At 45.2% G+C, this 13,062-nt stretch overlaps 1 pseudogene; it reads left to right on the top strand.

The window, feature by feature from the left end:
• The first annotated feature begins 8,300 nt into the window (after positions 1-8,300).
• Positions 8,301-11,822, top strand: LOC103302194 (isopentenyl-diphosphate Delta-isomerase 1-like; annotated as a pseudogene).
• The last annotated feature ends 1,240 nt before the right edge of the window (positions 11,823-13,062 follow it).

The raw sequence follows: 13,062 nt of genomic DNA, 5'->3' as shown, positions 1-13,062 counted from the left end.
TTTATTTAGAATGTCTATCCAGTGGTGCCAGTGGGGTGTTAAAGTCCCCTATTATGACTGTATTGCTATTAACCTCTCCCTTAAAGTTTTCTAATACCCTATCTAATAAAAGAGTAATATGCAAATTAACCATCACTCTGCTATACCCACAAGCCATGCCCACCAACCACACCCACCAGCCAATCAGGAGTGATTATGCAAATTAACCCAACCAAGATGGCTGTGGCCATGGAGAGAGCAGGAGGGAGGCTTGGGTTTCCCTGGTGATAGAGGAAGCCAAGCTTTCCACACACCCTGGTCGGCCCAGGCCTCCACTTAAGGCTACAAAGTTTCAATTATAGAAGATAAATCCTAACAAAAATGGTGGCAGCCATGGAGCTGGAAAGAGCAGGCTAGGGTTGCCTCCAGTGATGGAAGAAGCCAAGCTTTCCACCTGACCTGGCTGGCCTAGGCTTCCACTCCAGGCTACAAAGTTTCAGTTATAGAAGGTGAATAAACCCCAACAGAAATGGCTGCTGCCACAAAGTGAGTAGGAGGCTTGGCTCCACTCCAGGCTACAAAGTTTCAATTGTAGAAGATAAATATATCTCCAATACCAGGGCCTCCGCTTGGGTCGCCGGGGGGCATGGCCAGCCTGAAAACCACCACAGGCCCCTTGCCCAGGCCGTCCCATGCCCCAAGAGAACCCCCACCCTTATCCGGGACACTCTTCAGGGCAAACCAGCTGGCCCCAACCCATGCACCATGCCTCTATCCTATCTAATAAAAGAGTAATATGCAGATTGACCAGCACTCCAACACACAAGATCAAGATAGCTGCCCCCATGTGGTCAAAGATCCTGCCCCCATGTGGACACAAGATGGCCAACACAAGATGGCCAGCAGGGGAGGGATGTTGGGAGGGACCAGGCCTGCAAGGGAGGGCAGTTGGGGGCGATCAAGCCTGCAGGGGATGGCAGTTAGGGGTGACCAGGCTGGCAGAGGAGGGAAGTTGGGGGCAAACAGGCTGGCAGATGAGCAGTTAGACATCAATCAGGCTGGCAGGGGAGTGGTTAGGGGGTGATCAGGCTGGCAGGCAGAAGTGGTTAGGGTCAATCAGGAAGGCAGGCAGGTAAGCAGTTGGGAGCTAGCAGTCCTGGATTGTGAGAGGGATGTCCGACTGCCCAATTAGGGCAGTCGAACATCCCTCGGGGGGTCCCAGATTGGAGAGGGTGTAGGCTGGGCTGAGGAACAACCCCCCAAATGCACGAATGTTTTGGCCTTTTTTTTTAAGTCTATTTTGTCAGATATGAGTTTTGCTACCCCAACTTTTATGGTTAATTTCCTTTTGCGCGTAATATTTTTTTACATCCCTTAACTTTCAGTCTGTCTGAATTTTTTGTTCTGATGTTGGTTTCTTGTAGATAGCATATATATGGTTCATGTTTTCTAATTCATTCAGCTACCTATGTCTTTTGATTGGAGCATTTAATCTCCTTACATTTAAGGTTATTATTGATAGATACTTATTTACCGCCAATATTTTTTTATAACTATGTTCTCTCTCTCTTTCTTTATCCTTCTTAAAACACTCCTTTTAACATTTCCTACAATTCTGTTTTGGTAATAATGTACTCCTTTAACCTTTTTTTTTTTTAATCTGGGAAGCTTTTTATTTTCTCTTCAATATTAAATTATGGCCTTGCAGGATAGTGTATTTGGGGTTCAGGTCCTTGCTTTTCACTACTTTGAATACTTCTTGTAGCTCCTTTTTGGCCTTCAGTGTTTCCATTGAGGAATCAGCTGACAATCTAATGGGTAACTTTCTGTCTCTCTCTTGCTGCCTTTAAGATTCTTTCTTTGAGAGATAGAGGAAGACATAAACAGATGGAAGAAATACTTTCACGGATTGGTAGAATCAACATCATTAAAATGTCTATACTACCCAAAGTAATCTATAGATTCAATGCACTCCCCATTAAAATACCCATGGCATATCTCACAGACCTAGAATGAACTCTCCAAAAATTCATATGGAATTTTAAAAAGGCCCCAAATAATTGCAGCAATCCTGAGAAAGAAGTACAAAGTAGGAGGGATCTCAATACCAGATATAAAGCTGTATTACAAAGCCACTGTTCTCAAAACTGCCTGGTACTGGCACAAGAACAGACATATTGACCAATGGGATAGAATAGAGAACCCAGAAATCAACCCAAACCACTATGCTCAATTAATATTTGACAAAGGAGGTAAGAGCACACAATGGAGACAAGACAGTCTCTTCAATAAATGGTGTTGGGAAAACTGGACATATACATGCAAAAAAATGAAACTAGACCACCAACTTACACCATACACAAAAATAAACTCAAAATGGGATAAAGGACTTAAACATAATATGGGAAACCACAAAAATATTAGAGGAATCCACAGGAAGCAAAATATCAGACATATGCCAAAGCAGTATCTTTACTGATATAGCTCCTAGGGCAATGGAAATTAAAGGGAAAATGAACAAATGGAACTACATAAAAATAAAAAGCTTCTGTACAGCAAAAGAAACCTTCAATAAAACAACAAGAAAGCCCACTGAATAGGAGAACACATTTGCCAATGCTACCACCTATAAGCGTTTAATCTCCAACATTTACAGGGAACTCATACGACTTAACAAAAAGTTAAACAACCCAATTAAAAAATGGGCAATGGACCTAAATAGATACTTTTTGAAAGAAGACATAAGGAAGGCCAAGAGACATATGAAAACATGCTCAAAGTTACTAATCATCTGAGACATGCAAATCAAAACGACAATGCAGTACCATCTCACACCTGTCAGAATGACTATCATCAACAAATCAACAAACGACAAGTGTTGGCGAGGATGCGGAGAAAAAGGAACCCTCGTGCACTGCTGGTGGGAATGTAGACTGGTGCAGCCACTGTGGAGAACAGTATGGAGTTTCCTCAAAAAACTAAAAATGGAACTCCTATTTGACCCAGTAATCCGACTTCTAGGAATATATCTCAAGAAACTAGAAACACCAATCAGAAAGGATATATGCACCCCTATGTTCATAGCAGCACAATTCACCATAGCTAAGATTTGAAAACAGCCTAAGTGCCCATCAGCAGATGAGTGGATTAAAAAACTGTGGTACATCTACACAATGGAATACTATGCTGTAGTAAAAAAGAAGGAATTCTTACCATTTGCAACAGCATGGATGGAACTGGAGAGCATTATGCTAAGTGAAATAAGCCAGTCAATGAAAAATAAATATCACATGATCTCATTAATTTTTGGAATATAATGAACAACATAAACTGATAAACAAAAACAGGTCCAAACATGGAGAAACATCAATCAGATGCTCAAACCTCAGAGGAAAGGTAGGGGAGGGTGGGGGTAAGGAAGAGAGATCAACCAAAGAATTGTATGCATGCATATAAGCCTAACCAATAGAGACAGACAACAGGGCGATGAGGGCACAAGTGAGGGGTAGATGAGGGGGGTAATGGGAGGATAAAAACACATATGTAATACCTTAATCAATAAATAAAAAAGATTCTTTGTATTTCATTCTTGTTATTTTAATTATGATGTATCTGAGTGTGGAGCTCTTTGAATGAAATTCTCTGCTTTTTGAACTTCTGTGGCTTTTTCCTTCACCAGGTTAGGGACGTTTTCTGTTATTATTTCTTTAAACAGGTTGTCTATTCATTGCTCATTTTCTCCTCCTTCTGGTTTCTTTGTGACTCCAATGTTGTCACCTTTCATGGTATCCCAAAGTTCCCTTAAACTATCCTCCTGCTTTTTACTTCTTTTTTATTTCTTTCTGGTATTTGAGTATTTTTTGTAGCTTATCTTCCAAATCACTGATTTAATCTTCTTCATTCAATCTATGTTTTATTCCTTTCAGTGTATTCTTGATGTCAGATATGTTATTCTTCATTTCTGATTGATTCTTATCTATTGTTTCTATTTCATTTCATGTTGTTATAGTTTCCACTGAGTTCCTTAAATTTATCACTAAGTTCCTAGAGCATCCATATATTACTTTGAACTCTATATCTGATAAATTGCTTTCCTCCATTTTGTTTAGCTCCCTTTCCAGAGTTTCCTCCTTTTCTTTCATTTGGGAGTTGTTTCTTTGTCTCTCCACTTTTGTTGTCCCTTTGTATTTGTATCAAGGTATTAGATAAAACTGTTATGCCTCCAAATCTTTGTAGGTTGGCCTTATGTAGTAAGTATTTTGTGGAACCAAGTTGCAGAATCTCTTTGGTCTCCTGTGCTGGGTGATCTAGGAATGTCCCTTGTGTGATTTATTTTGGCTCTCTTGTTATAATTGAGTCTTGAATGTTGTCCCATTCATGGGTGGAATCTCCTCTCAGACAGCTGGTGGGCTATGAAACTCATCCCCAACTACATCATGTGAGCTGTGTTCAGGTGCTGACAGAACAAAACAAAGCAAGAAACAAAACAAAAACATACACAAGACCCTTAAACAATGGCAAAAGCAACCACAATAGAAGAATTAGGAAAGATAAAAGAAAACAAGAATAATAGATGAAAAGAAAAAATCAAGGAGAAAAAAGGGAAGAAAAAGCCATATGAAAGAGCAGAGGTGAAATAAAAAAATAAGAATAAAGGATTGTAAAAGGAAAATGGTATAAAATAAAAGAGAAAGAGAAAATTATGATAAAGAAAATAAGAGAAAGCATAAAGACAAAAAAAAATAAGAAAAGAAAGCAGGAGAAAGAAGAAAAAATAGATTAAATAAAGGGATAAGAGACAAGCTGGTGAGGCTCAGTGGTTGAGTGTTGACCCATGAACCAGGAGGTCATGGTCACTGTTTGATTCCCAGACAGGGCACAATCCTGGGTTTCAGGCTCGATCCCTAATAGGGGACTTGCAGGAGGCAGCTGATCAATGATTCTCTCTCATTGTTGATGTTTCTAACTCTCTCCTTTCCCCTCTCTGAAATCAATAAAAACATTAAAAAGAAAAGAAAAATTAGATATATGAAAGAAAAAAGATAGGCTACAAATATAGCAAATCAATACAGAAGAAAGATAAAGAAGATAAACAAGGGGAAAAAAGTGAAGTGAATTTGTCTCAGAATATAGTGTCTCCTGGGAGCTCCCTTTCAATCATGCTCATCTGATAACTGAGGCTGATTTTTTCTGTCTGCCAATTCTGGGCCTTTCACTGTCAGAAATTGTCCTCCGTTGGCTCTTAACAACCTGTTTGAAGCTTCAAGTGATCCACAGTTTATGTCTGTCTCCACAGGACTTGGCTACACTTGAGAGGGGCCAAGCTGTACTCTAAGTCCAGTTTGATAGCAGCACAGGTCAGCATTCCCAGGTTCTTAATCACTCAAATGCCTGTTTCTGAAAGGGCTTTAGACAAAATCAAGAATATAGTCCTCTGGATCTCCCTTGAGGGGAAGGTCCATTCAGATTTCAGGGCAAGTGGTGGGTGTGTTTTCCCATCCCAGAGCTACTCCTCTGAGAGTATCCCAAAATATTGCCCTGGCCTTGGCTAGGTGAAGATCCTTGTATGCAGTCCAGTGTAATAGCTGGAAACCAGGAGTTTCTATCAGCTCTCCCATGAGGGGGAAGCACCAGTCAGGTTCCTGGGACAGTTGGGACAGAGGGCCCCATCCCCAAGCCAGTCACTGATGGTCCCTGATACTGTTCAAACCCTATGGCTAGGCCTCTGCTACTGTTCCTCTGCAAAGGTCAAGATGCAGGGTGTGGCAGGCAGGGCTTCTGAGCATGGGATGAGCTGTCTCTCCTAGGGAAGGGTATTTTCCTTTTCTTGAGCTGTGGCTTTTGGGAGGGGCCAGTAACTCTCAGGAAAAATTGCCATTTTGATTTGGGGTTGGTATGACCAAATGCAGGTCTCCCAGCTGCCCCTTTTTTACCTCTCCCCCCAGTATTTCCCACTTCAACATCTCCTCAGGCACCTTTAATCTGCACTGCCCTCCCTCCATTGAAGCCTCAGGTGAGTAGCTATAAATGAAATCCTGTACTCTGGATTTAAAAAACAAACAAACAAAAAACTATGGCTTTGGCTCTGACTGGTTCTGGTCTCCTCAGTGCCAAAAGCCCTGCCACTTTTCACACCTGGATGTTACAGGGGCTGCTGTGCTAGAGGCAAAGACCAACAAGTAGTTAGCATAATAAATGTGATAGGTCCATCAGAAGGCTGATGGACCTTGGGGCTTTAGCAAGGGCTAAAAGCTATGCACAGATTGTTCTGTCGAGACAATGGTGGCTCAGGGCAATCTCCTAACCTGATAATATTTTAGTTTACCAAACCTTACCTTTGATATGTGTGTTTGTTTTGCTAAAGGGCAAATGTATATTCTAGCAAATAAAAAGCTATGGGTCGGAGGCTTGGGGAGCCACTCCACTAGAGAGTAGGTTGGTTCCCCATGCCTTCTAAATTTATATTTCTTATCTAGTATATCCATTTATGCATGGCCCCTAATCCAGATTCTGAATCCTCACTGCAAAAGGTTGTGGCACTGCTGTTCTCAGCTCTGGTGCTTTAGGCTGTGTAGCCCAACCTGGGGCCCAAGCCTTGATCTTGTCAGGGAAAAATACACCCCCTGCAGCTGACAGATCCCTCTTTGCTGTTAGCCTGCCTCCAGTGGAAGCTGGGCCTGCCCCTCTCAGGACCTCACCCTTCCTACAGGTCTCCAGGTGTTTTCTGTTCTTCCTTGTTATATCTCCTCCTTAGATGACCTCAGTTGGTAATTCCAGGTGAATGTTCCCCAATTTAGCTTTATTTCCTCTTCTGGCCCTGGGAAGAGGTGCAAGAAAGGTCTGCCTATTCCAGCACAATCTTCTCTCTTTAGAAATATTTTGCCCTAACTGGTTTGGCTCAGTGGATAGAGCGTTGGCCTGCAGACTCGAGTACCAGGTTCGATTCTGATCAAGGGCATGTACCTTTGTTGCGGGCATATCCCCAGTAGGGGATGTGCAGGAGGCAGCTGATCGATGTTTCTCTCTCATTGATGTTTCTAACTCTCTCTCCCTCTCCCTTACTCTCTGTAAAAAATCAATAAAAAATATTTTTAAAACAAGAAATATTTTGATAGTATTTTTTTCTTAAGCATTTTAAGTATGGCATCTCACTGCCTTCTGACTTCCATTGTTTTTAATGTGAAGTCATCCATTAATTTTCTAGTTGTTGCCCTGTACATGATGAAACAGTTTTCTCTTGCTTCTTTCAATATTGTCTTTGTTTCTTAATAGCATGACTATGATGTTTGTAGGTATATAACTCTTTATGTTTGTTTTTCTTGGGTTTTATTGTACTTATTGGCTCTATAGATTAACCATTTTCATCAAATATGGGAAGTTTCCTGCCATTATTTCTTAATGTAAGGTTCAAGGCACAGGAAACGGAGTCGGGGACCCAGGCAAATTAAAAGAGGAAGTTTATTCTGCACTAATGAGCGAGATTCATTACGAAAGAGAGTAGAAAAACCAGGATTAGAGGAGAAGGAAGACCCAGCTGGGCTGTCTCACAGGGAAGAACAGCAACACGTGTAGAGGTGAACACGCCTTTTGAGGGGAGGAATGGGAAGGGGTGGGGCCCAGGGTGGAATGGGAAAGGGTGGGGCCCAGGGCACTCAGCATGTGCTGATTGGTGGTTCAATGTCTCGGGAATGACCTAGCTGCAGATGCAGGTTATGTCATACTCCACCCACCAGTTGGAGGAAGGGAGGATCTATCACTTAAAATGTTATTTTTGCTTCTTTATCTGTTCTTTTTCTGTGACTCCAGTAAAGATATGCTTTATGTTGTCCCACAGTTTTCTGAGGCTCTATTCATTTTCTTTAGAACAGATAGCTTCCATTGATTTATCTTCAAGTTCACTGATTCTTATTGTCATATCATATCTTCTATAGAACCCATTAGTAAATTTTTTAATTCACTCAATGTACTTTTTAAATCCAAAATTTCCATTTGGTTCTCTTTCATAATTTCTATCTCCTCTGTCAGGTGGCTTCTCAGTCCAGGTACCCAAGAGACAGAGGAGAGGCACTACCCCTGGGCTAAAAGCGACTCTGTGATCCCCATCCCCCGAGAGACCCTCCATGAGGTGGGCATGATGCCATTGTGAGACGTGAAGTCAGGCTTTGGCCGAGCACGATTGGCCTGCAGACACGTGGAGCTATCTGGAATGGGGGCAGGGGCGAGCCATTGGTTTCACAGCATATGGGGGACCTGGACTGGAGTGAGGTGTGGGCAGTGAGCAGCAGCCCAAGGACTGTCGGAACCTCAGGATCCTAGGACAGATCAGACATTCTGTAATGATGCATGAAATCAACACCAATAATCTTAATAAGCAACAGGTTCAGCTCCTGGCAGAGATGTGTATTCTTTTTTTTTAATATCCTATATAATAAAGAGGTAATATGCAAATTAACCGTCATGCCCTCACAAGATGGCTGCTTATGACCAGGCCAGCAGGGGGGTTAGTGAGGGATGACCAAACAACTGAACAAGCAGGCTGGGTCGGGCAACCAGACCAACGGGAAGGCCATGAGAGGTGACCAGGCTGGCAGAGGGGGGGCATTCGGGGGCAACCAGGCCAGCAGTGGGGGCAGTTGGGGGTGACCAGGCTGTCAGGGGGGCAGTTAGGGGAGATCAGGCTGGCAGAGGATAGCAGTTAGGGGTGACCAGACTGGCAGGGGGGGAGTAAGAGGTGACCAGGCCAGTGGGGGGGGGCACTTAGGGGCGACCAGGCTGGCAGGGGGCACAGTTAGGGGCAATCAGGCTGGCATGTAGAGGCAGTGAGGAGTGATCAGGCTGGCGGGGGGGCGGGGGCAGTGAAGGGCGACCAGGCAGGCAGCCAGATGCGCGATTAGGAGCCAGTGGTCCAGGATTGTGAGAGGAATCCAGGATTGAAAAGGGTGCAGGCTGGGCTGAGGAGACCCCCAACCCATTGGATGAATTTCATGCACCAGGCCTCTAGTCTACCATCCTATCTAATATAAGAGTAATATGCAAATTGACCATCACTCCAACATACAAGATGACCTTCATGTGGTCAAAGATGGCAGCCTCCATGTGGACACAAGATGGCCAGCAGGGGAGGGCACTAGTGGACGATCAGACCTGCAGGAGTGGGCAGTTGGGAGGAACCAGGCCTGCAAGGGAGGACAGTTGGAGGGGCCTAGGCCTGTAGGGAAAGGCAGTTGTGGGGACCAGGCCTGCAGGGGAGGGCAGTTGAGGGGACCAGGCCTGCAGGGGAGGGCAGTTGTGGGGGGACCAAGCATGCAGGGGAGGGCAGTTGGGAGGACACCAGGCATGCAGGGGAGGGCAGTTTGGGGGTGACCAAGCCTGCAGAGGAAGGCAGTTGGAGGCGACCAGGCTAGCAAGAGGGGGCAGTTAGGGGCAACTAGGCTGGCAAGGGAGGTCAGTTAGGGGTGACCGGGCCAGCAGGGGAGGTCAGTTGGGGGCAACCATGTCGGGAGGAGATGACAGTTGTGGGAAACCCAGGCCTGCAGGGGAGGGCAGTTGGGGGGGACCAGGCCTGCAGGGGAGGGCAGTTGGGGGGGACCAGGCCTGCAGGGGAGGGCAGTTGGGAGCAACCAGGCCTGCAGGGGAAGGCAGTTAGGGACAACCAGGCCTGCAGGGGAGGGTAGTTGGTGGGCACCAGGTGTGTAGGGGAGGGCAGTTGGGGGCGACCAAGCCTGCAGAGGATGGCAGTTGGGAGCAACAAGGCCTGCAGGGGAAGGCAGTTAGGGACAACCAGGCCTGCAGGGGAGGGCAGTTGGGGGGGCACCAGGTGTGTAGGGGAGGGCAGTTGGGGGTGACCAGGCCAGCAGGGGAGGGCTGTTAGTGGTGACTAGGCTGGCAGGGGAGGGCAGTTAGGGGCAATCAGGCTGGTAGGGGAGCAGTTAGGCATCAATCAGGCTGGCAGGGAAGTGGTTAGGGTGTGATCAGGCTGGCAGGCAGAAGTAGTTAGGGGCAATCAGGCAGGCAGGCAGGCGAGCAGTTGGGAGCCAGAATTCCTGTATTATGAGAGGGATGTCCAAGAGGCAGGTGGACATCCCTCAAGGGGTCCCAGATTTGAGAGGGTGCAGGCTGGGCTGAGGGACACACACCCCCCATGCATGAATTTCATGCAACGGGCCTCTAATATATATATAAAGCCGTCATATGCAAATAGACAAAATGGGGAACAACCAACCAACCAGTCGCTATGATGTGTGCTGACCACTAGGGGACGCACACAGAACTTGGCAGGCATTGGCAGTAGTCAGCAGAGTGCGGAACATGGCCGGTGTCAGCCATGGCAGGATGATAGAGCAGGTAAGCAGGGGAGCCAGAACAAGGTGTGGTGCCAGTCGCTGTCATCAGGGCAAGGCTCTGGTGGTTACTGGAAATTCTTTGCTCCTGCATGCTGCAGTCCCACCCGGTCCTTGCACCTGCTGCTGGTGCCAGAGGTGTCGCTCACACCCACTGCCAGCACCAGAGCCACCACTCGCACCCACTGCCCATGCTGGAGCCACCTCTCACACCCGTTGTCAGTGCTCGGTGCTGGTCCTGATAGCTTGGCGCTGTCAGCAGGTGCAAGCAGCAGCTGCGAGCCCCAATCACCCCTGAGGCATTCTCCACCTCCCCCTGTTACTGAGGGTGATGGGAGAAGTAGCCACCGCTACTTCTGTGCTGGCCCGGCTCGCACCTGCTGCTGGCACCTACCCCAGTCTCTCCATGCTGCCAGCGGGTGCGAGCTGGGCCAGCGCTGTCAGCACATGGGAGCAGTGGCAGTGGGAGAAGGGCTGATGGCAGACAGGGGACCAGGGTCCATGGTGGGAGGGGCTAGGCAGGGGCACAGAGAATGGGCAGAGACCCACCCCTGTGTCCACCACACACAACAGCCTCACAGCCCACAGTTCCTTTCAAGGTGCATGAATTCATGCACTGGGCCCCTAGTGTGTGTGTGTGTGTGTGTGTGTGTGTGTGTGTGTGTGTGTGTGTATAGATTTCAGAAAGGAAGGAAGATGGAGAGAGAGATCGAAACGTCAATGATGAGAATCATTGATTGGCTGCCTCCTACATGCCCCCGGGGAACCGAACCCACAATCCAGGCATGTGCGCTTGACTGGAATCCAACCAGGACCCTTTGGTCCCCAGGCTAACACTCTATCCACTGAGCCAAATCAGCCAGGGCATAGATGTGTATTCTTATTGATGAAAATAACAATAAAATCGGGGCTGAGACAAAAAAGAATTATAACCTGAATGAAAACATTGAGAAAGGATTCTTGCATGGAGCTTTTAGTGTCTTCTTATTCAACACTGAAAATAAGCTCCTGCTACAGCAGAAATCAGATGCTAAAATTACCTTTCCAGGTTGTTTTTCCAATACTTGTTGTAGTCATCTCTTAAATAACCCAGGAGAGCTTGAAGAAAATGAAGCAATTGGAGGAAGGTAAGTAGCACAATGGTGTTTAAAGCCTGAATTGGAAATTCCCATGGAACAGGTTCCTCCAGAAGAAATTAATTATCAGACTAAAATTCACTATAAGGCCCAGTCTGATAGTATATGGGGAGAACATAAAATTGATTACATATTATTTGTGAGAAAGAACGTGACTTCGGATCCAGACCCCAATGAGATTAAAAGCTATTACTATGGGTCAAAGAAAAGAGGTGGAAGAAATGCTGAAAAAGGCAGCCAGCAGTGAAATTAAGATAACTCCATGGTTTCAATGTATTGTAGAGGCTTTTTTCTTTACATGGTGGGATAACTTAAATAATTTGAATCAGTTTGTTGACCATGAGAAAATACACAGATTGTGACTGTGGAGATGGATAATTAGTAAAGTGCTAAAAATGTCTCTACTTAGTAAACTTAAAATGATTTTTTTAAAATTGGGTTCTGTGTTAGAATTCTCATTGGATACATTGATACTTTACACCCCAAATTTGTGTGGGAAAGATACTGACAATTATTATTTATATCACACACCCCACATATATGCACTCCTATTTGTAAAGGACATTTATGAACTATTATTTTTAAAAAGAAAATCAACTAAACCTAACCTGTATAAACAGTCCTGAAAAATTTGAACAAATAAGTAAAGCTCTTTATTTTCAATGTGTTGAGACATTTTCAGAACTCATAGAGCACTTTATTTGCCATGTGCTTTACATATCATTAAAGTTTTATCCTAATCCAGAAAAATGTGCAACAGAAACTGTTTGCTAAACTCCTTCAGAACAGCTCAAAATAAGTTTCCATATTAAAATATTAAACTAGGGGAGCAGGTCCAAGTTAAAAAAAAATGCTATATGTCCTGATTTCTATCCGATTCTGTGTTCCCAGAATTACGGAGGACAGACAGGCTATTTGTAAAATGGAAATTGGGTCATACTCTACCATAGGGTTTCTTACATCCTTGGGTCCTACCCACTATTTGCCATTGGTACCCCCTCCCCCATCACAGTCACGGTGACTACCAATGCCAAATGTGTGCTGGAGGGCAAAGGTGCTCCCGTTGAGAACCACTGCTCTACAAATTCATGTCATATTGGGGGGAAGCAGAGGGAATTAAACAGAAAGATTAATATTCCTGTTAAATGGAATTGGGGTCTGGAGTATGTGTATATTAATATTTAAACTGTACCTCAATTGATTCACTTTTTAAAACTCTTGTATAAATTTCTGTTTGAAATCTCAAGACAGCTTTATTATCCTTAAATGCTATCCTATATAATAAAGAGGTAATATGCAAATTGACAATCACTCCAACATATAAGATGGCCACCCCCATGTGGTCAAAGATGGCCACCCTCATGTGGACACAAGATGGCTGCCACAAGATAGCCAGCAGGGGAGGGTAGTTGTGGGTGATCAGGCCAGCAGTGGAGGGCAGTTAGGGGTGATCAGGCAAGCAGAGGCAGTTAGGGGCGAACAGGCCAGCAGGTGAGGGCAGTTGGGGGCGAGATCAGGTCAGCAGTGGAGGGCAGTTGGGGGCAACCAGGTTGGCAGGGGAGGGTAGTTGGGGGCAAGATCAGTCCGGCAGGAGAGAGCAGTTGGGG

The sequence above is a fragment of the Eptesicus fuscus genome, chromosome 8 (assembly GCF_027574615.1).
Source record: "Eptesicus fuscus isolate TK198812 chromosome 8, DD_ASM_mEF_20220401, whole genome shotgun sequence".
NCBI classification, from domain to species: Eukaryota; Metazoa; Chordata; class Mammalia; order Chiroptera; family Vespertilionidae; genus Eptesicus; species Eptesicus fuscus.
The sequence above is the reverse complement of the archived record's forward strand: the minus strand, read 5'-3'. Positions and strand labels throughout refer to the sequence as shown.